Genomic DNA, 21,166 nt, shown 5'->3' with positions numbered 1-21,166 from the left:
TTCTCTGCGTGACTTCGAGCACCGTGTCTGGCTCTGTACTGACAGCTCAGAGCTAGGAGCCTGCTTCAGATTCTGTGTCTCCCTCTCTGTCTCTGACCCTTCCCCACTCACAGTCTGTCTCTCAAAAACTAATAAACATTTAAAAAGTTAAAATTAAAACCATAACATGTAGACAACAAGATATTTAAGATAGTGCTTGAAGGCTTTTTAAGATAAGAAAATTACTGTTACTTTCTGCATACGAAAATAGAAACGTATCAAAACCTCAACCTCACATTTTAGAGGTGAATATCAAGGGAGATCTTTAAGGTGAGACGGAATTCCCAAAAACATTACTAACTGAAAACTCTTGGGGAAAGTAATAAATTGTGATTCAATAATACTTTCCCTTCATCATTATTAAGAATGTTCTTAAGTAGCCACAAGGTACATTTTGCTACCAAAGAAAGTGATGAGGTGTTCATAGCAAGATTAGTTTGGGAAACAAATAAATCTTCCCATTAAACTTAGAAGAACACCATACCCTGAAGGTCCCATAAATTAGGTGAGTGTGACTCAGTGAGAAGCCAAAGTGGAAAATCTATCCTGTAGGATTTTTCATTTGTAAAACACTTTGATTTTTAAAGCATCATTACACCATTATCACATTTTATCTCAAAATCATCCCTATGATGGGCAGATGCTCATTGTTCAGAAAGAAAGGGTGGAAGCAAGGTTTGTAATAGGCCAATACTTTTGAAACTATCTTGATCGAGGTGAAAGGTGAAAGCATCTCCTGTATGATAAGGACAGCCATTCACTTCAGACCACTAGGGCCTGAGGTCAGAGGGGAGTGACTACACACAAAAGCCAATTTACAGCTTTTCTCCTACTCACAAGACAGCCAAACAGCAGACACTAGGGAGACTCTGGTTCCTCCTTCAGCTGGAAGTGAGTAACTTTGCTAAAAGAAAGAATATCCCTGTTATCTAATAGCTCATTTCATTGTTCTTTAAGTCCACTTTCCTCCGTCCCTCACTTCTCATCCCTCTTTCATCAACTCAAGGCAGAGTCTCTCAGAACTCCAGAAAGCCCTGGGCCATTTCCATTGTTTTAGGCTCCCGGCATAATAAGACATAAAGACAATCCAAAATAGGATGACAAAGTTATTATTTAAAATTAATTCTTCTAGGAAAATAAGCCTATGAAGAGATGCTCAACACCATATATTATTAGGTTAATTGCAAATTAATACAATAAGATACCACCACGCACCTGTGAGAATGGCCAAAATCCCAACATTGATAACACCAAATGCTGGCGAGGATGTGTAGCAACAGGAACTCTCACATATTGCTGTTGGGAATGCAAAATGGTACCACCAGTGTGGAAGATAGTTCAGCGGTTGCTCACAAAACTAAACATACTTTAACCAGTAGTTATGTTCCTTGATTTTACCCAAATGAGTTGAAAACTTACAGTCACACAAAAACCTGCACACATGATTATACCATCTTTATTCATAATTTCCAACAGTTGGAAGCAACCAAGATGTCCTTTATTAGGTGAAGAGAGAAGTAAACTTGATACATCCAGGTAATGGATTGTTCATAATAAAAAGAAATGATAAAAAATACAAGGAGGAACCTTAAGTTCCTATTACTAAGTGAAAGAAGCCAATCTGAAATGGCTACACACTATATGATTCCAACTATATGACATTCTGGAAAAGGCAAAATTATGGACACAGCAAAAAGTTCAGCAGTTGCCAAGAGTTAGTATAGAGAGAACAGATGACTTTTAGGGCAGTGAAACTATTCTATACAAAACTATAATGACACATAGATTTCACTATATATTTATCAAAACTCATAGAATATACAACATCAAGAATGAACCCTAATGTAAACTATAGTCTTAGGGTGATAACAACATGTCAATATAGGCTCATCAATTGTAACTCCGGTGCAGAATATTGACAGTAGGGGAGGCTGTGTATGTAGTGAGGGTAAGGGGTATATGGGAACTCTCTATTTTAGGCTCAGTTTTGCTATGAACCAAAAACTTTTCTTAAAAAAATCTATTTTTAAAAATTAATGCTTATAGCACACCCACCCACACACACACACACACAAATACAAATGTATAACTTCATTGAGAGAGAATGTCAAAACTCCGTTTGAGGCCTATAGCAGTCAGTATTGGCAATTACAAATAACACTTTAGCAAAAATAATTTATTAAAGAATATTTGTTAGTTTGCAGAAGTTATAGAGAAACCAGAGAACTAATTGTAATAATGTACGTCTTAAAACAACTCAGAAGCAATATGCAGTCACAGGAGAGACTCCACCACTGCCATCAGCTGCTTGGTCCTAAACACACAGGGACTGAATGCCAGAAACTCTGCCTCAAATGTCCCATAAGAACCAAATGCCTCTGCCATCACTTCCCAGATCAGTCTTCCCACAGCTACTTCCTTATGTTGCTTCCTTCCCTAAGTCCTACACATATACATCTGACTGTAGCACCTAAGTCACAGTTTTGCACCCTAACCACAAAAGGTTTGAAAATAAATTCTAATTCTGTCATGAGAAAGTGGGACTACCAATGCAAGAAACTATCATTACACCTAGAAATCTGGAAGATAACTTGGGTGTCAACTTATAGCAGTTAGACTTAATATGGGACAGGTTGAGCCTGGAAAAGAACAAGAAGGAAGGAAGGAAGGAAGGAAGGAAGGAAGGAAGGAAGGAAGGAAGGAAGGAAGGAAGGAAGGAAGGAAGGGAGGGAGGAGGGAGGAAGGAAGGAAGGAAGAGAGAGAGAGGGAGAGAGAGAATGGAGAGATAGAGAGAAAAAATAAAGGTATAGAGATAGAGGAAGGAAGGAAGGAAGGAAGGAAGGAAGGAAGGAAGGAAGGAAGGAAGAGAGAGAGAGAGAGAATGGAGAGATAGAAAAAAATAGAGGTATAGAGATAGACAAAGGAAGGAAGGAAGGAAGGAAGGAAGGAAGGAAGGAAGGAAGGAAGGAAGAAAAGTTAAATGTGAGAGTGTGTAGCTCATTGGAGAGGTCATATGTGGAGATATACAGGTAAGAAATCATAGCATCAAGTGATAGTTAAAACCGAGAAAGCAGATTACAAAGACCAGGGAGATAATGTACAGTGAGAAAAGCAAAGTTCCAGGGATGAAGCCTTTCACCAATGTTTAAAAGTAGAATAGAGTAAGAGAAAGTCATGAAGAAAGTGACAAATAGAGGTCATCAACTTTCAAGAAGAAAGTGTGTCAAGTCTGGAAATCAGGAAAACACTCCCATGAAGAGTGAAAAATCTCCTTTGAATTTAGAGATCCAGAGAGTATTGGTGGATCACCATGAATGTACCTTCGTTCCAACACTACTATTGCAATGTATCAAAACAGTCTGGTTCTGGTGATTTCTCCCCAGCCTTCTGAAGGCTTCTGAAGTCCAGGAATGATGTCTCATTTATCTCAGAATCCCAGCACCTAGTACAGTACTTGGAACAAGGATTTTAGTAAAGATCTACTGATCCTAACTGAACTGAGACCTGAAGTTCTCTGTAAAAGCCCATACAATAAGCCACGGGTAAAATTCCTGTAATTCAGGTTTTGGGGCCTCTTAATACTCTGACTCTCCAAGCACCACTAATACAGAATCACTCATTTGTAACATCTTGAGATCACAAGGTTCAGTAAGAGTTCCCTCCCTCATTTTTCAGAACTATCACCTTTCAAATAAATTAATTCTCTTCTCTTTCACAAGGTAATAATAGTGATAACAATACAAACAACAAACATCTGTGGAGTACTTTACATTTTACGAAGTGTTTAATGCTCATAACTCCCACGTAATACCAACAAAAACCCTGTGAAATGAGTATTTTCACTGCCCCTATCTTATAGAGATATTACATAACTGGTCTAAAACTTACACTTAAAAAGAGATTCCCCCCTGAATTTGCCAAGGTCCTCTGGCTTCAAATCCCAAGCTCATTTCTCTCTGCCACACTAGCTGGGGTGGCTTGCAGAGATTTTTGCTTCTATCTCTTTACACCTCCAGGCTCCTGTGTGATTAGCATTTTGCTAGTTGTCATTTATCATCCTGGCATCTGTTGCTGGAGCTGCTGAGGGTACGTATTAGTCATTTCAAGGAATTCAATTCAAATCCAGTGAATGAGATGATTTCTTAAGCTTTTGGGGGAAATTTTTCAAAGGCTCACACCTTGATGTATTGGGGAAAGAGAAACCTTTTTTAGGTATTTGGGGATCAGGAATCCAGCCTGGCCAGTTCACATGACTTCTGATTCCCTGCTTACATTTGGAGAATGCAAATGTGGGTGGGCCCCAGGGTAAATCCTTAGGGCTATTGGGTTGGTGACAGATTCTGCTTCACCAGGTTCTGATGACACTGCAACTGACCAAGGACCCTAAAATCCTGGGACTGCAGCAATAGAGATAACAAAAGTGACAGCTGCGGCCCCTACCTATTTCCCCAAATTTTACAAATTCCCTCTCTCTCAACTCTGAGCAGAGAACTCAATTTCTAGGCTACATGGGTCAATACCAGATGGTACTGGACAAAAAGCAGGAGCAATTGAGTAATTTCTCTCAGAGCAACTCAAGCAAAGCTGTGACCTGAGCTGCTTGCCTTTTTTCTTTTTTTTAAACTCAAAGGTGTTAAAAAATCCTTCAGTTACTCAAATGAAGAGGAAATTGGGATTATAGTCTTTGATTTTTAAATACTTTATCCGAAAATATTGGACTTCCCAAATTTTGAATTTTGGACTCCTTTCCAAAATTCAGCTCTCAGGGTGGCTCTGTCCTAAGGATATGAACTCAAAAGCAATATGTGCTGAGATGGATGGCCAGCAAACTAGAGACGCAAGGCAAAACTGGACAGGACTGGGACAATACGCCTGGTGGCAAAGGCTGGCCAGGGCAAAGTCAAGTTGGATCATCCAAAGTGCCCAAAGAATGTAGCAGGCTCAGGTATGGCCCTGGGATTCTCCTCTGGCAGCCAGCTCAAATCACTGCGTGGGCCCACAGGTTAAAGGATAATGCCATATCAGACAGAATTGTGTCACCATCCTGGAAAAGACATGACATAACAGAGAACTTTGCCACAGCCAAAAAAACATAGTTTGAAATCCTGTTGCTTCTTCTTAGCAGATAACTGGGGCTCCTCTTGAACCTGTTTCTTTCCTGTGAGGCATATTCATACCTATGACTTTTTAATTATTGTTGATTAAAGAAAATGTTCACTTAACTGAAGACCATCGGGGAGGGGAAGGGAAAAAAAAAAGTTAGAGAGAGAGAGAGAGAGAGAGAGAGCCAAACCATAAGAGACTCTTAAAGACAGAGAATAAGCTGAGGTGTTGATGGGGGATGGGTGGGAGGGGAGGGTGGGTGATGGGCATTGAGGAGGGCACCTGTTGGGATGAGCCCTGGGTGTTGTAGGGAAACCAATTTGAGCAATAAATTTCATATAAAAAAAAAAGAAAATGTTCACAAAGCACCTTGCACAATGCATCAACAAAACAGGAATGAAAGAATGAAAAATATTGTAATGATTCTTAAGATCTGTCCTTTCAGCACGGGACCAATGGTAGTAGCAGGGAACAAAATGTGGAGAGCACAGGAGACTGGCCAAAACTAGCAGGATGGTATGAGAATTGGCATTTGGGAACTTTAAAAAGCATTCATTTCATTAACTACACCAGGCTGTGCATATTACCCCAAGGTTTAGAGGTTTTTTTTCCTTAAACACACAGAAAACCAAGTCATACACAAAAGCAGTTATTATCACCATTAACATCCTCCTAGTAGAGTCTCTTGAAGATAAATTCTAGCTCAAGTTCTACTTCTTGAAGATAAATTCTAAGAAAAGAAGAGACGTGTATGTAAATGCAAGATGCTGCTGCCTACTATAAATCATTTCTGACAAAAAGAGAGGTCTATGGTGAAACTGACCATGACATTCTGATTACAAATTGCTTCCAAGGACACACAAAATAATTATAAAGTAAGATAAGAACGCCTGTGTAAGAGAATGAAGATTCTGAATTGCTTCTCTTAAAAGTTTTGATACGGGTTTTTCTGAGTACTTCTCCATTCCAAATAATAAACCTTCAATACAAGCACTTGTGACTTCAAACATCTGTATTCATCGTTGAAACATATTTCTTCAGTAAAGACAGGCTGGGAATGCAAGGAAGATAAAATTCAAATAAGTTTATTCTGCAACTGTGCTCAAAGAAGCTGAAATAAATATCCAAAAATGTTTCATTTTTTCATGCAACTCCTAGCTTCAACCAAAGAAAAATCAAACAGTATATTAACAGCATCTGTAAAAATGGCAAAGGCAGCCAACAAATAAGCCCAAAGACATAGAAATAAGGATCTGAATCTAAGAGCTGAGAGAAAACTTGTTTTTTTATGTTTTCTGTTCTTTTTTGTAAAATTAATATTTTAAAATACTAATGGCCTAGAATTGTAGTTATCATTTATGGAAACATAAACCACATTTAGTTATACACTTTTCTCATTTCACTTCTTAAATTTACTCTCAAGTGAGGGAGGCATACAGCTGGACAACACACAGTACGATCTGCCAAGGAAACAGCTTTAAAGTGAAGCTGATAGTTATTGTCTTGCTAATGGCCGGCAAAAGAATTCCTCATAATGATAGCTTTCACTGCTCTCCAGCATGAAGTGGTGAACATTTTCAAGTGCCCCCAAAGAAAATCCAGAAATTGGAGAGAAGAGCTTTATTTGGGGGAAAAGAGGCAGAAAAGTTCAGATGCCACCAAGCAGAGGATAAAATAGACTTGTCTAGTGAAGATGTAAAAATCGCATGATGTGAATAAGGTAAATCTACTCCTCTGTGTCCACTATAAAATCCTCTGTGAAACTTTCTTGGTCTACCAGGTTTCTGGCTAAGTAGATTCTTCAAGAAAGAGGCGCTAGGTCTGCACACAGGCAGTCACAGGTAGAACACAGAAAGGGTGGTTGTGGCTTCTGGAGCGAGAGGATGAAAGCACAGCTGATGTCCGGGTCACAGAATGGTGCACAACCCAAGGACCAATCAGCAGGCCTCCACCCAACACCTGACCCATGCTTAGCAGGGACCTTGCCAACTAATGTAGGGAACAAAGGAAAGATAAGTCATGGAAGGATAGAAAAGAAAATGAGCAAAGAAAAAACCCACTCACAAATTACCACTTGCTAGGCATAAGAAACCACAGAATGAAACCTGACTTTCCAAATACTCTCAGCCCAAGAAGCAGCCTATTCACTAGAATAGCACAGGAATCTAGGAATCCAGTCATGGAATTGTACCTACAAATATACTGAAATGGAAACACATCTTTTTATTGGTCTTGTATGCTTTACAGCTGGCAGTCTTTTCCAACCCCCATCATCACTTCTCAGTCTTTCACACTTCATTCTTCTAACCCAGAGTACCAGAAAAAACTGTAGTCCTATATGATACGGTATTTGTGGCTCATACTGCAGTTTTCCATTAAAGGGACACCAAGTCCAGGAATAAAAGAGAGCCATCTCTCAAAATAAGGTCTTAGAGTACTGAGTGCCTCCCATAGAGTCAATTTTGAGCCAGAGGTTGTGAAAGATCTAGAAAATGTCAGTTCCCCTCTATTAATAAACTGATAGGTCAGTTTAGTGTAAAAGTTGGTAGTGTAAAAGAATAACTGTAATGGGCAGTGAAATTTACCTGTTCCGGAGAGGTAACATCTAAAGCAAAAGCAAAAAACTCACAAACAGCAATATTTGTGTAAAAACAAGAACATTAAATCAATACAAGGTACAGAAAAGACAAGAGAAGCTAAGTGTATGGTCATGAACCAAAATATAACACTGTATTAAAAAAAAAATACAGCTATGATTCTTAGGCAAATTTGGCCAAGAGGAGCTTGTCAATTAAGTTTCAAATATAATACCTTTCCAACTTGCAAAATTTGGTGTTTCCACGGTGCCATTTTGTTCCTGCCTCTACTGACTGCAGAAGGCTCCCACTCTCCCTTCTGTATTAGCCACAATCCAAACTCAACCACTTTCATAACTATCAGAGGCTGGTACATGCTTTGCTTAATAAATACCTTACCAAGGTACATAAGTTGTTACTTAGAGATAGAAAGGTAAAAAGCAACTTCTTCAGATGCCAATGAGATATTTATCCCCAGATGAATAACTAGATATCCCATCAGCTTTTAGAGGAAACCCTCATTGCTAAGGAAGGATTGAACTTTTCAACCTTTATCTTTGTGTTGCTGATCTTCCTGACCAAAGGTACTGAAGCAAAGTACTATTAGCTAAATTATTACCAAAGAAGGGCCAGCAAGTTATCACTATGAAGAAATATTCAATAGAAAATTTGAATGCAGTTGACCCTTGAACAACATGAGGGTTAGGGGCACTGGCCTCCACACAGTCAAAAATTGGTATATAACTTCTGACTCCCCTAAAACTTCACTGCTAATAGCCTACTATTGACCAGAAGACTTAATGATAACACAAACAGATGATTAACATATTTTATATGTTGTAGGTATTATTTATACTATATTCTTGCAATAAAGTAAGCTAGAGAAAAGAAAATGTTATTAAGAAAATCATAAGGAAGAGAAAATACACTTACAGCACTGCACTGTATTTATCAAAAAAAAATGCATATAAGTGGACCCACGTAGTTCAAAACCCGTATTGTTCAAGGGTAAGCTGTAATTGAGTAAATGTTTGAGGTGGTAAGACAAATGAAGTCTTGCTAAATAAAAGACAAGGATTTTCCACACTAGAGGCTGATGTGAAGGAGATTACCACATTACCGAATTTATAACTCTGACCATTTTATTTTGAAGTTTAAGTAGAATACAGAATTAATGCAATTAAAAGTTTAAGAAGTATTACTAACTTTTAATTTAAATCTATAATTTTAAAAGTATTCATATTTTAAGAGTGGTATTTATTTTCTCTTATTGTTGTTGCCACAATCAGAAGGCACAATTTGATTAATAGTCAAAGAAAAATGGAGAAGCAGAAATTGAAAAATTAGGTCCAAGTTATTTAATTTGCAATAAGGCAGAAAAAAACCAGTGGACTTGCAAATGTATTGCCATACAAATAAAATGAAGTAACTGAAAAAGTATAGTTCCTTTTCAATATAGCTTCCAGAATTGGCTAACATCTCATGCCATCATTGTGGAATAAATCAGTGTATTACAAACCCCACAATCTACAAATGCAAATTTTCAAAACACTCACCATCACCCTATTCTTTTCCCTACCAGATTCGAGACTCCTAAGTATTCCAAATATTCTTAGCATGAGAACAAAATCCTGTCTTTCATATCTATTGGTAAGTCTGATATCACTTGTAGAAAATTGTATGCATGCATGTGTATGCAAACCTGCCTATCTCAAGGAAATTATTTGATTTAAGGAAATTAAACACGGGCTATAATGTAGAGTATCTGAGTTCCACACTTAGCCAGTCCAGAAAAGCCCCACCAGGATCTCTGTAACATTTGTCCTCATTGTGAATAGCAGACCCCCCATAATTCTCTGTCAAAACCCTTGTTACTTTCTTCAGAGCACTTATCAAGAGCTGAAAACATTTGGTTTCTTCATTTGTTTCCTTGGTTGTCTGCCTCCTATGATTAGAATATAAGGTCTTCTAGGACACATAGGTTGTCTTCTTTGCTCATTGTCAGAGCAAAGAACAATGTCCAGGAGTAGATTCAAAAATAATTGGAAGAATTCTTCAGAATTCTAGTTATAATGGTTGAGAAAGAAAGAGGAATAGGCCCTGACATTGAGAAGATGGCCTGGGGCTCACAACTAGACCATGTGACTCTCCCAGGAGACAAACAATCTCACAGAATATCAGCCTCAGACTGACACTCTGAGACCATGATAAAATGGGACAAAGCAGAGCCACTTCATGATTTTGGCAAAGCACAAAAACAGGTCACTGTGCCACCCACAAAGTGCCACACACCTCCCCTCTCTTAGCCAAAATGAGGGACTGCCACTTCATTACCATGTAGAGCTTTATCCTCATTCCAGTTTCCCCTTCCTGTAAGTGAGATTCATTGAGATACCCAATCATAGTATTGCCCCATTTTCTACCAGGACCCAATCTGAAGGCAATTCCTGCTTCCTTAGACCTTCCCCCAAGTCGCCTAACTGAAGCCCAAATGCTTCAAAGTTTCCTTCTGACACCCTCTTACTGAGAGACCCATGATTTCCCACGGTAAGTGTTTTCTTTTTCTTCTGGAAGTCACAAATCCGACTGGTTCAACTGCAGGCATGTTCTTGGTGGTCTTTGGCCAAGGGGCATTAGCAGAGTACGGCACAAAAAAGTAGGAGAGGAAAATTTGGCTGAAAATGAGCCAAATTTTCAGACAAAAGAGAAGTGGAACTTACGAGTGGTATAAAATACCAGCCACTGCTAGATATTTTAATAATCGAATAATAACAGCTAGCATTACTTGAGCCTCCACGCTATGCCAGGCACTGTGTTATACCTCATCGACTTCCCACTACAACTCTCTAAGGTAGATTCTATTATCTACTCCACTTTACAGATAGGGAAACTGAGGGTTAGTGAAGTCATTTGCTCACATCCATAGCTAATAACTGATTAAATCAGCAATCAACCCCAGAGTCAGAAACATCATACTGATTTCTCTCCCAGTGGCTTATTTTCAGAGGGGGTGAAATTTTAAAGTACTATACCGCTAAACTCTCATGACAAAGATAGTGTTCAATGTGAGAAAGGCAACCTTCAAAACTCTAGTAAAGAATTTCAGCATCCCTTCAGAATATCCTGGGGGGGCTCCAGGCCTATGCCAAACCACTCTCAGACTTCCGCACTTCAAAGTAGCTTAGTCATTGGCACTATATTTGCATCATAAAACCAGCTTTTCATTGGTATATTTTTTAGAACTAAAAAATGATTGTCTTTCTGACTACTTAAGTGTTTCTCTGCTAGATACAGGTTTTGCTCCTGCCAAAGTAAAGATCATCCTTTCAATAAAAGCAACAGACTATTTTTCCAACTGTGCCATGAACGTTCCACAGCCAGCACTGAATGGAGTGACTCAACAGAACATCTCTCTCCTTTCTGAACTAATAATAACCAGAACAATTGCATTCCCAGCTAAAACAGGGCAAAAAGCTGCAGGATCTATACCCTGAAAGAAATCAAAAGAAATGGCAACAGTGTAATATCTACTCAAAACATAATTCTAGTTCTTCTCCCAGCTTTGTAGAGAAATCTTCAGCATCCCATGGAAGGTGAATTAATTGCTCTCAAATGCCAGCCCAGGTGAGCCACTGACTAGATTATGAAGACATTTGCAGTGTACTTCTAATTGTCCCTGCAAGGAACAATAAAAATAGGACCAGCAGACAGCCAGTCAAGAGGCTCTTTTCCATGTCACTCATTTGGCTCAATTCTATTGGGACAATTTACCACAAAATAAAAGAAGGAATCACGGAACCGTACAACAGAGATAACAGTTTCCTGCTCAGGCCTGACATGAGTGACTGAAGTAAGACTAACTGACAAAACAAGCAAAATTCCTGAGACAGCCAGACCAAAGAAGTTTCCAGGAGTAGGAGGAGATATACCACACGAAGAGCCGTTCTTTGAAAGTTGCTTATTCTTCTCTAATAATTGAGTGACTAAAGCCCAGCCTATGAACCAAAGTCAAGTAATTATTTCACAGAATACACTAATCCATATTCATATAAAGCATAGACTAGGTACAGGAAGCCATTATTATGTGGGGGGGGGGGGGCATCTATTACATTGTTTTATATCATGAAGAGGCCTTCCCCTCAGTAAAGGTTGGGAACCATGGGTTTCCACCATATTTCTCTAGTCTGTTATTAACAATTTCATGCAAAACAAAACTTAAAAGCTTACTAAAGTCAACGTTTGTTGAACTGCAATTTAATTTCTCCAAACCTGCAACTGTCTACGGGATGTCCAGCTCACTGAAATATGGAAAAATGTAATGGAGCAGTAACAATTTAAATTCATTTTAGACGAGGACCATCAGACACCTTAAGTAAAAAGTAATCTACTGAGTGCTTACAACAGGTACCTTAACTATAGTCATGACCAAAAGTGTTCATATAATTACCATCATATTTCCTTGTCCCTGGCTCTGGTGGATTAGTTCCCATTCATTAATTCTCTCTACAATGGGTCATTTCTGATAGCAGTCTTAAAACAGTAGGAGAAGATGAGGACCCAGAAGATATTTGCATTCTACTTCTCATTATAATATAAATTAAGATGTAAGGGGCACCTGGGTGGCTCAGTCGGTTGAGCAGCCAACTTTGGCTCAGGATATGATCTCAGGGTCTCTGAGTTCAAGCCCTGCATCGGGCTCCATGCTGACAGCTCAGAGCCTGGAGCCTGCTTTGGATTCTGTGTCTCCCTCTCTCTCTACCTCTCCCCTGCTCATGCTCTGTCTCTCTCTGTCAAAAATAAACATTAAATAATAATAATAGTAAATAATATAAATTAAGATGATAAAATATAGCAAACCACTCCTTCAGATTTATTCCAAGCAGTGTTTCTGAGATTCTGAGATTCAGCTCTGAGTATCCCATGCATTACTTACTCTCTTATCTCCTATTTTGTCTCCTTAAAGTTCTTCTTCTTAAATTCATAGACATTCCCAGAAACTCCTGAGGCTTCTTGGGATTTCCTTTAAAGAAATTATAGGAGGAAAACACACTTAAGAACAGTGATTGCTCTGGATGATGAGCAAAAAGAAGTTCCTTCTTTTTACGCTGGGCATGTGTTTCTTATAATCAGAAAAAATATTAAAAGTGAAATGTGGAAATAATAATCCTAACTCTTTCCAGGATAACTTGCAAACAAGGCAGCTTTCTCAACCTTCCCCACTCATCAGTCATTCAGATCTCACAGCATTTGCACTGATATTTGTTAAAAACAAATATCCTAGGTCTGTTCCTTATTGCACAGATTACAGAGAACTGGTCCTTCCAACATCTTCCTTGTTGCTCTCTGCAATCAACAAGGGTAGGGTTTTGTCTTTTACTTTTTTCTGCTTTGTATCCTTCCTTTATCATTGGAAAGCAGGACTCGGCCTTCAGAGGCAGAAGGGTGACCCTGGGTCTGCATTCTCCATGCTTGATTCTTGATCTGCTAGATGAATCTGGGAATTTCTCTCCTGTGCACATCTATTTCCAAAACCTCTTGGTTGTACTCATGGCTACATGGGGAACTTTGTTTAAAAGAAATATTTAAATGCTTCCAATTATGATTTCCAAAATATTATCCCTGTTGCACATGTTTCCTTTATTTTTGTGATCAATATTTTGAATATTTACATATAATTAACTGGGTTTCCAGGAATAGAGTTCTAATTTATAACATTGCTTTTAGAGGAAATAAGGATTTAATGCAACCATCATACAAGAAGAAATTAAGTAGCAAGTTTAAGGCATAAAACTCCGTTTCCTTCTTCCATTTCCACCTCTTCTTACTTTTTATTTTAACCCTTCTTAAAGCACTGACCTGCCATAATTACTTGGCCAGCCTCCACTGTCCTCTCTAATAAACAGGGAGCTGTGCAGTTCTGGTTTTCTATAAAGAAGAATCTGAAAAGGCTAATGCAGAGATAAAAGGCAACAACCTACAGTGTTGCCTGTATTCCAGGGAAGAAATATAATTAACACAATCATGCCCACTCAGGCCTCTCCTTCTTATACTGGTAAGAAATTAGATGTGCTAAAATTAAACTCCAAAGGAGTGCTGATCTAACCATGTATAAAGCCAACCATATAGAAATAGTGACAATACAGTTCTATGATCTGAATATCATCAAGCATCTCTAAAACTGCTGTTCCCTTGGCATCTCTGATGACAAGCAGAATAATGCTGCATCCCCAGCCATTTGCTCAGACTGTGAAGAGCTTATAGAATCTGGTGACAACCTAGCTTCCCTAATAATTCATGCCAATTTCATTGCTTACATACTCTGCATCTTCCCTAAAAAGCCAGCCACTCACCCTCCCAGGCCGCTGTTCTAAACCTCAGGCTTTCACAGCACATAGCACTTGGATGCATACATAGACAGGATTACAGTTATTTCTAACTTGTTTCTCTGTGGTTCAAGCTCTCAGTGTCAGCGTGGCTTCATAACATAAGAGTAGACACTAATGATCTCTATTCAATTTCTATTCTTAAGAGCAATGGAATAATTGGGCCTGGCTGCTGGCCTTTCTGGGTCCCACCTCCCCGCCCACCTCCCTGGGCCTACCCAAGCCTGTCTTTGTGACTATTATTGGTCCCACTGACCTCCCTCCATTCAGCTCTTCCTGGTGCTTGGACACATGCCATAAGCATTACTGTGTGTTGCAAGAAAGAGGCTTTCCTATGGGTCATGTGTTTGGCTCCCACAATTCCTGTCGTAACTTTTCTTTGAAAAGATATTTTTGTGATCTTTCATATTAAAACATTGATGAAACCAGAAGGAGACAAAAGGCAGGCTAAGAAATATCATTAGGGTCCTTTACTGGGTTGGTGTGAGAGAAGTTAGTAAATATTTGTGAAAAGAAGAAAAAGAGAATGTAGCTCTAAGGACCTCTAGAGGATGTAAGTATATATTTAAAGCATTTTAAGCTGCTAAGAAATGTTTAAGGTTAACGAAAACAAGAAAATGTTTTGTAAAATTAAGATAGCAAATGTCCCTTGAGGATACTGGGCACTTCCGTTTTGCACATTACTGAGCGAGGACATAGCTCTATCAGGATATTCTGAACTGCAAGTTGCAAAAACCCTGATTCAACTGCTGAAATAAATAAGGAAGTTTATCAGATAACATAAGAGGAAGTCAATAGATAGTTAATAGGACTACAGGCACTAAATAATCAGAGTTCTTGTTCTCAGTGCCTACTATCCATTTAGTCATTTGACTCTGATGTCTTCTGTGTCCCCAGGTTAGCTTTTCTCATACTTACAAGATGGCTACCCACAGCAATGGGAACCTTCTTTATTTCCTGCTGGAGAGAGAGAGAGATAGTCTCCCCCCCAGTCACAGAATATAAGGCCAGGTTTGGGCCTAGTTAGATCCCATGCCCATAACAGTGACAGGGGAAATGCTACATGCTTATTGGATTGGACTAAGTAGGACCCACCCACACCTGGGGATGGAGTTGATTCCCCTAACTCACAGGACTAAATGGAAGAAGGCTGGTACCTGAACCAAATCAGATCTTGCCCCATTAGAAAAGAAGGAGAGAGCAAACCACTCACATCACCCACCGCAGTACCATCATGATTGCAAGTGTAGGCTTTTGTGTCCAACAGACCAGCATTCAGATTCTAGCTTCAGAATTTTACCTTAATTACTTCACTTCGTTATGCCTCAGTTTTTAGATCTATAAAATACCTCACATGGTTGTTGTGAACATTCAGTGGGATTACATATAAAGAAGTAGGCACAATATATGGGAAGTAGTAAGTACTCAATAAATGATAGTAGTGGTGAATGTTCTTACAACCACTATTATTAATATCGTTGGTGATATTGTTGCTATTATTGCCATCATCATCATTATTCATTATTATAGTCCTCCTTAGCACTCCAATTTTTGGCCTAATTTGTGGACTGGGAACTGGGGGAATACAGGGGTTCTGGGCAGCTGAGAGACCAAGGCTGATAAGCTAAACTAGTTCTTCCCACTCCCAGCATGAGAGAATTTCTCTAAGCAAATAAGAGCTGCTGTCCCCACCCTCCAGGGAAACCACTGCACAGACCTTCCCCTTTTTGAGAATGCTCCAGGTGCTCTGGCCCACATTAGGCTCCCTGCAGATCAGGACCATCTAGTCCCCTGGAAAGGTGCAGGCCCAGTCCTGGGTGTGACCCCTTAGAGGACACATCTGTGCCTTTACCAGCAGCTCCTGTCATCCGGTTTCCCAAGAGGTTCCCTGAGGAGTATCACCTGTTGATTGATATGGTTTCTGTTCCCCTGTACTTTTTATTATTCTCCTGTCTTCCATATGGAAAATGTGATCTAGTGAGTCTTAAGGATATTTGCTTTGACATGACATTTTGGAATGAAGCCATCTAACATCCCTGCGATACAGTTCTGATTGTGTACAGGTTGAGTACAGACTGGTCATAGATTAGAATAGTGCCCTATTCGACAAGGAGTTACTGTCAACTTCTAGGATTCCCAAGGAGACCAACTGATGTCTCCCCCTCCCAACCACCATCATTCTGAGACCACTTTCTGGGTCCTGTGATGACCCTTCTCCAAGGAGCCTATGCCCTGTTAGCCAGTGTAGACCTGTAGGCTTTGGAAGCAGCTGAGGTATTCATCTCCATTCCCCTTTCCTCCCATTTCCTCCCATTTCCTACTGTCCCAAAGCCCTTTCCTCACCACACCTCCCCACCCTGAACCTCCATCTATCATTAGCATCTGTTCCTGAGAGCCTTTCTGTTCTTTCTCATCAGTCAGTCCTGGTGTTTTCCAAGAGAAAGAGCAAAATTGAAAATGATTTTTAAATGAACAGCAACATGACTGGCAAGATGGAAGGAAATGGGGATTTGGGAAGTCAGTCAGATCTGGCTTCAGATGCCAGCTGTACCAGAGCTGTGTGGCCATGGGGGAAATTACTGATCCTGTCTGAACCTTAACTTATTCATCTGTCTTTGGAATCTTTAAAAGGGCTGAAATAACATACACGGAAAGTGCCAAGCTTAGGAGGTGGCCCAACAAGTGGCAGCTTGGAAGTGTGGTGCTTACAGCACCCATAGAAGGAAGTAGACAGGAAGATTCTATCTTAGAGGAATTCTCAGCCAAGGATGAGGGGCATTCTTTTCTCTTTGCAAGCCCCAACTCAGTAGGCAAATGAATTTTTTAAGACTGTGAAGTTCTGAAAGATCAGAACATCAGGAAGGGACATCAACCAGGATTTTTACATCAACCTCTTTCATCTTGTGCTCAGCCCTTGGCTGGTGAGTTTTCCTTCTTGAAAGCTCTCAGAAGTTTTTTTAGTGAGGATTCCCCTGTCTTTAGTGAGTCAGGAAAAAGAGTTTCTTTTACTGTCAACCACCAGAGACCGTCCCTGCTCAGTTTTTCTAACAATAAGTTAACCTTGTCCCTGCAGAGAAAGAAGAACCCTTTTTGCACGGCTGGAAAACAGTATGGAGGCCACTCTGGAAAACAGTATGGAGGTTCCTCAAAAAATTAAAAATAGAACTACCCTACAACCCAGCAATTGCACTACTAGGTATTTATCCAAAGGATACAAAAATGCTGATTCAAAGAGGTACATGCACCCCAATGTTTATAGTAGCACTATTGACAATAGCCAAAGTATGGAAAGAGCCCAAAATGTCCATCGACAGATAAATGGATAAATAAGATGTAGCATATACACACACACACACACACACACACATATATATACACACACATATATATATATACATATATATATATTTTTTTCCAGTGGAATATTACTCAGTGATGAAAAGAATGAAATCTTGCCATTTGCAACAACATGGATGGAACTAGAGTGTATCATGCTAAGCAAAGTAGAGAAAGAAAAATATATGATTTTGCTTATTAGTGGAATTTAAGATACAAAACAGATGAACATAAGGGAATGGAAGCAAAAATAATATAAAAACAGAGAGGGAGACTAACCATGAGCAACTCCTAAATACAGAGAACAAACGGAGGGTTGCTGGTGGGGTGTTAGGTAGGGGGGAAAGCTGAAAGGGTGATGGGCATTAAGGAGGGCACTTGTTAAGATGAGCACTGGGTGTTGTATGTAAGTGATGAATCACTTACTAAATTCTATTCCTGAAAAAATAAATACATTTTGATTTTTAAAAAAAGGTAACCTCCTCCCTCTTCCAGGGGCTATGCTCTTTCATGCTTGAATAACTGGCAGTGATATCTTCCAATTACAACTTTTCATGTCCCATTGGGAGCAATGAGCAGTGGACTTCCTCTATTCTCCAATTAGAGAATTGGTAATAGGCAAAAATTCTCATCACAAGATTTGGTCAGATACAGAGATTTTGGAAGTATGGCTTGTATTTTCATCCTCTCCAAGTGTGTAACTTCAATAAATTATCTCTTGTGATACAATGCTCTGTTAATGACAGTTTTATCAATGGTATCCTTTCCCAAATAGAATGTTGTAGTACGTCCATCAGCGTCCAATTAGGACACAGCAACTACTTAGTAATTTGATCAGGAAAAGTTGATTATGAAGGATTATTAATTATGACAGGGATTGCCATAATGGATTGGCTGGTGTCTCAGCCAGCTTGGGCTGCCATGACAAATTACCATATTCTGGGTGGCTTAATAAGAATTTATTTCTCACAGTCCTGGAGGCTAAAAGTCTAAGGTCGGGTGCTGGCCAATTTGGTTCTTAGTGAGGACCTGCTTCCTGGTTTGCAGATGGCGTGTTCTCATTGTGTCCTCATGTGGCAGAGAGCAGAGAGGTGAAGCAAGGTCTCTCCTGTCTCTTCTTATAAGGGCACTAATCCCATTCATGAAGGCTCCCACTCTCATGATCTAATTTCCTCCCAAAGGCCACACCTCCTAACACCATCACACTGGAGATCAGGTTATAAATTTGGGAGGACACAAACATTCAGTCAATAGAAACTAGTGAGAAGTAGAGAGAACTCTAAAGAATAGAGAAATTATGGGAGGCTCAGCTGCTATTCCAAAGCTGAAAGAGAGCACCCAAGGAAGAAATCTTCTCCTTCAACCCAGGGTTAAGATCCAGACCTCCTGGAGAGGTCTCACTTGATGATGGAGAAGCTGATCAGGTGCTGCAGGAGTGGAACTTGCTAGAAATACACCCCCTGGGGGTTCCAGAGAAATCTGTCCACAAAGAGGTGCCTCACTCTGGACCTCACTCCAAAGCCATATGAGGGTGTGTAGGGAAACCACTCCCTGAATGGTGCCTTGATGGCAGCACTCAGCTATGTAACGGTCCTGAGGGGCTGAGGAAATTGGTGACTGCTGTGCTCTAAGAACTGGGTGCTGGAGAAGCTGGGAGAAGACCAGAGCTAGGAAGTATAGGAAACCCCTTGAGATGGACCTCAGAGTTGGCAAAGAATAGTGAACCTCCTCAGATGGTAGAGAGAGCCAGAGGGCATAGGTGCAGGGGTGGGGCACTCCTCTCCTGTGTATCCTGAGAGGTAGCATGCCTCTGGGATTGAACTGTCCAATGAGGTAGCCACTAACCACGTATATGCGTTTGATTCAAATTTTAAATAATTAAAATGAAATCAAATTGTAAAACTCAGTTCCTCAGTTATACCAGCCACATTTCAAGTGCTCACTTTTCATATGAGACTGTTGGCTACAGCCTAGGGACAGCCCAGCTCCAGGGTGCCCTGCCTGTGATCCCACCCATCTGGTCTGGGAGCAACAGAGCTATGGTGGCCATGTTTGACCCTGAGGCAATGTGTCTGGCTTCTCATAATATTTGTGACACATGCGACAGATCCGGAATGCCCTAAGTGAGCTGGCCAGAGGACCCAGGGGTTCTAGGAGAGCCGCTTTTCTTTCTTTTAGGTTTCTCATATACCGCATTACATTTGTGACCCTATTACCCCTACATTTCCCAAACTGGAGCCCCACGGCACATGTGTGAGCATGCCAAGGGGCAAGTGCTTTCCACTCAATGAGGATTCTGAAAACACTAGGCTAAACTAAATCGAACAGGGTTTTTTTCTGCAGAGCAGGCAATGTCCACGTTCTCTATTCCCCCTATGTTCCTCCAACTCATTTCCAATGGCCACTGCATCTCTTTGCCTGTGGGATTTCTCCAAAGCCTGAGAAACTGCTTTGCCAGTGACAGACTGGAAGTGTAAGAATTTGGGAGCAGCCCTCAACGATGACTGACAGAAGATGATGTACCAATATCCCAGATCCTTTAATCTTCAGATGGCACAATTCTGAGGCCTGCACTTGCACTTTATGCTATCTCCCAGACTTTCCCCTTGGGCATAATCTCTGGCCACCCACAGCAACGACTGGCCTGATTATACACCCTTTTCTGGCTTCCTTACCATTCTCATAACTGCCTCCCCACTTCTTCCCTGATGTTCCCCAGATCTCCCAAATAAATGACTTGTCCTTGAATCCTTATTGCAGGATCCACTTCTAGGAAAACCCAAACTGTGACATTCTAGGTGACATCTTAGCTATTAATACACATTTTCAATCTTCAAGAGAGGAAGGACATACACAGCAGTTCCTAGACTCATGGACATTGAGTCTACCTTCATATGGCATTCTTGCCACATCTACCCCGAACACTGTTCCATAAAAACAGCTTGGGAAATGCTGGTGTGAATCATAAAGAATGGGTTCCAAACTCATAGCTCTCAAAACGAATCTGAAGGTTGCTGTAAACTCAAGTCTAAAGACATCAGTCCAACGGACTGCTGAGGCCTTTGGCCTTATCTTTATAATAGAAGTTCTCTGAAATCATAATGGAAACTAAAGAGAAATTTCTGCCTGCCTTATCCAAAGCCGTAATGCATTCACAATAGGAACTCTGTGTGCAGTCCTGTTTAAGAATGGCATCATGGTGTGAAGGGAGTCCAGAGAACGTCAGACAGGAGGACCGAGGGAGCATGAGGCTTGCCACCTGAGGGTAGATGAAAAGTTAGGATTTTTCAGGGAGAAGGGGAAAGGCAGAAGTGATAAGCTAGGAATATACTATGAATAAATAGCATACATGGAATATCTGCCTCTCCTCTTCTCATTTCAGAATATCAGCTTTGAAGGGTAGCTCTTAACATCTGAGAGAAATAAGCTGAAGATAAAAAGAGCAATTCACTATTATACACAACTTATACCATTTATACAATTCTAGGAATCTTCCTCCACATCCTACCTCAAGAATTAAAAGCTGAATATAAAAACAGAATCTAAGAAAAGTTAAGTAAATTCCTGGTCACCAGAATCAATAGAGACGCAGGATTGCATAGCGTAAACCTTGGAGTCAAACAGGCCACGTTTGAACAGCAGCCCTGCTGAGCGACCAGGGACATCCCTACGTCTGTCTGCACATTAGGTTCCTCATCTGTGAAATGAAAAGTACCTGCCTTTAAGAGC

At 40.2% G+C, this 21,166-nt stretch overlaps 1 long non-coding RNA gene across 3 annotated transcripts in view; it reads right to left on the bottom strand.

The window, feature by feature from the left end:
- Positions 1-21,166, bottom strand: part of LOC128314098 (uncharacterized) — a 248,497-nt gene that overhangs the window by 167,730 nt on the left and 59,601 nt on the right. Inside the window, exon 1 of one of the 3 annotated variants that reach the window (XR_008295507.1) lies at positions 12,652-12,851. The exons of the other annotated variants lie outside the window; for them this stretch is intronic. This is a non-coding gene — a long non-coding RNA (uncharacterized LOC128314098). Of the gene's footprint in view, positions 1-12,651; positions 12,852-21,166 lie in introns of those variants that run through there. 3 annotated transcript variants of the gene reach the window in all.

Source organism: Acinonyx jubatus, chromosome A1 (genome assembly GCF_027475565.1).
Source record: "Acinonyx jubatus isolate Ajub_Pintada_27869175 chromosome A1, VMU_Ajub_asm_v1.0, whole genome shotgun sequence".
Taxonomy (NCBI): domain Eukaryota; kingdom Metazoa; phylum Chordata; class Mammalia; order Carnivora; family Felidae; genus Acinonyx; species Acinonyx jubatus.
This window is presented reverse-complemented; position numbering and strand designations above follow the sequence as displayed.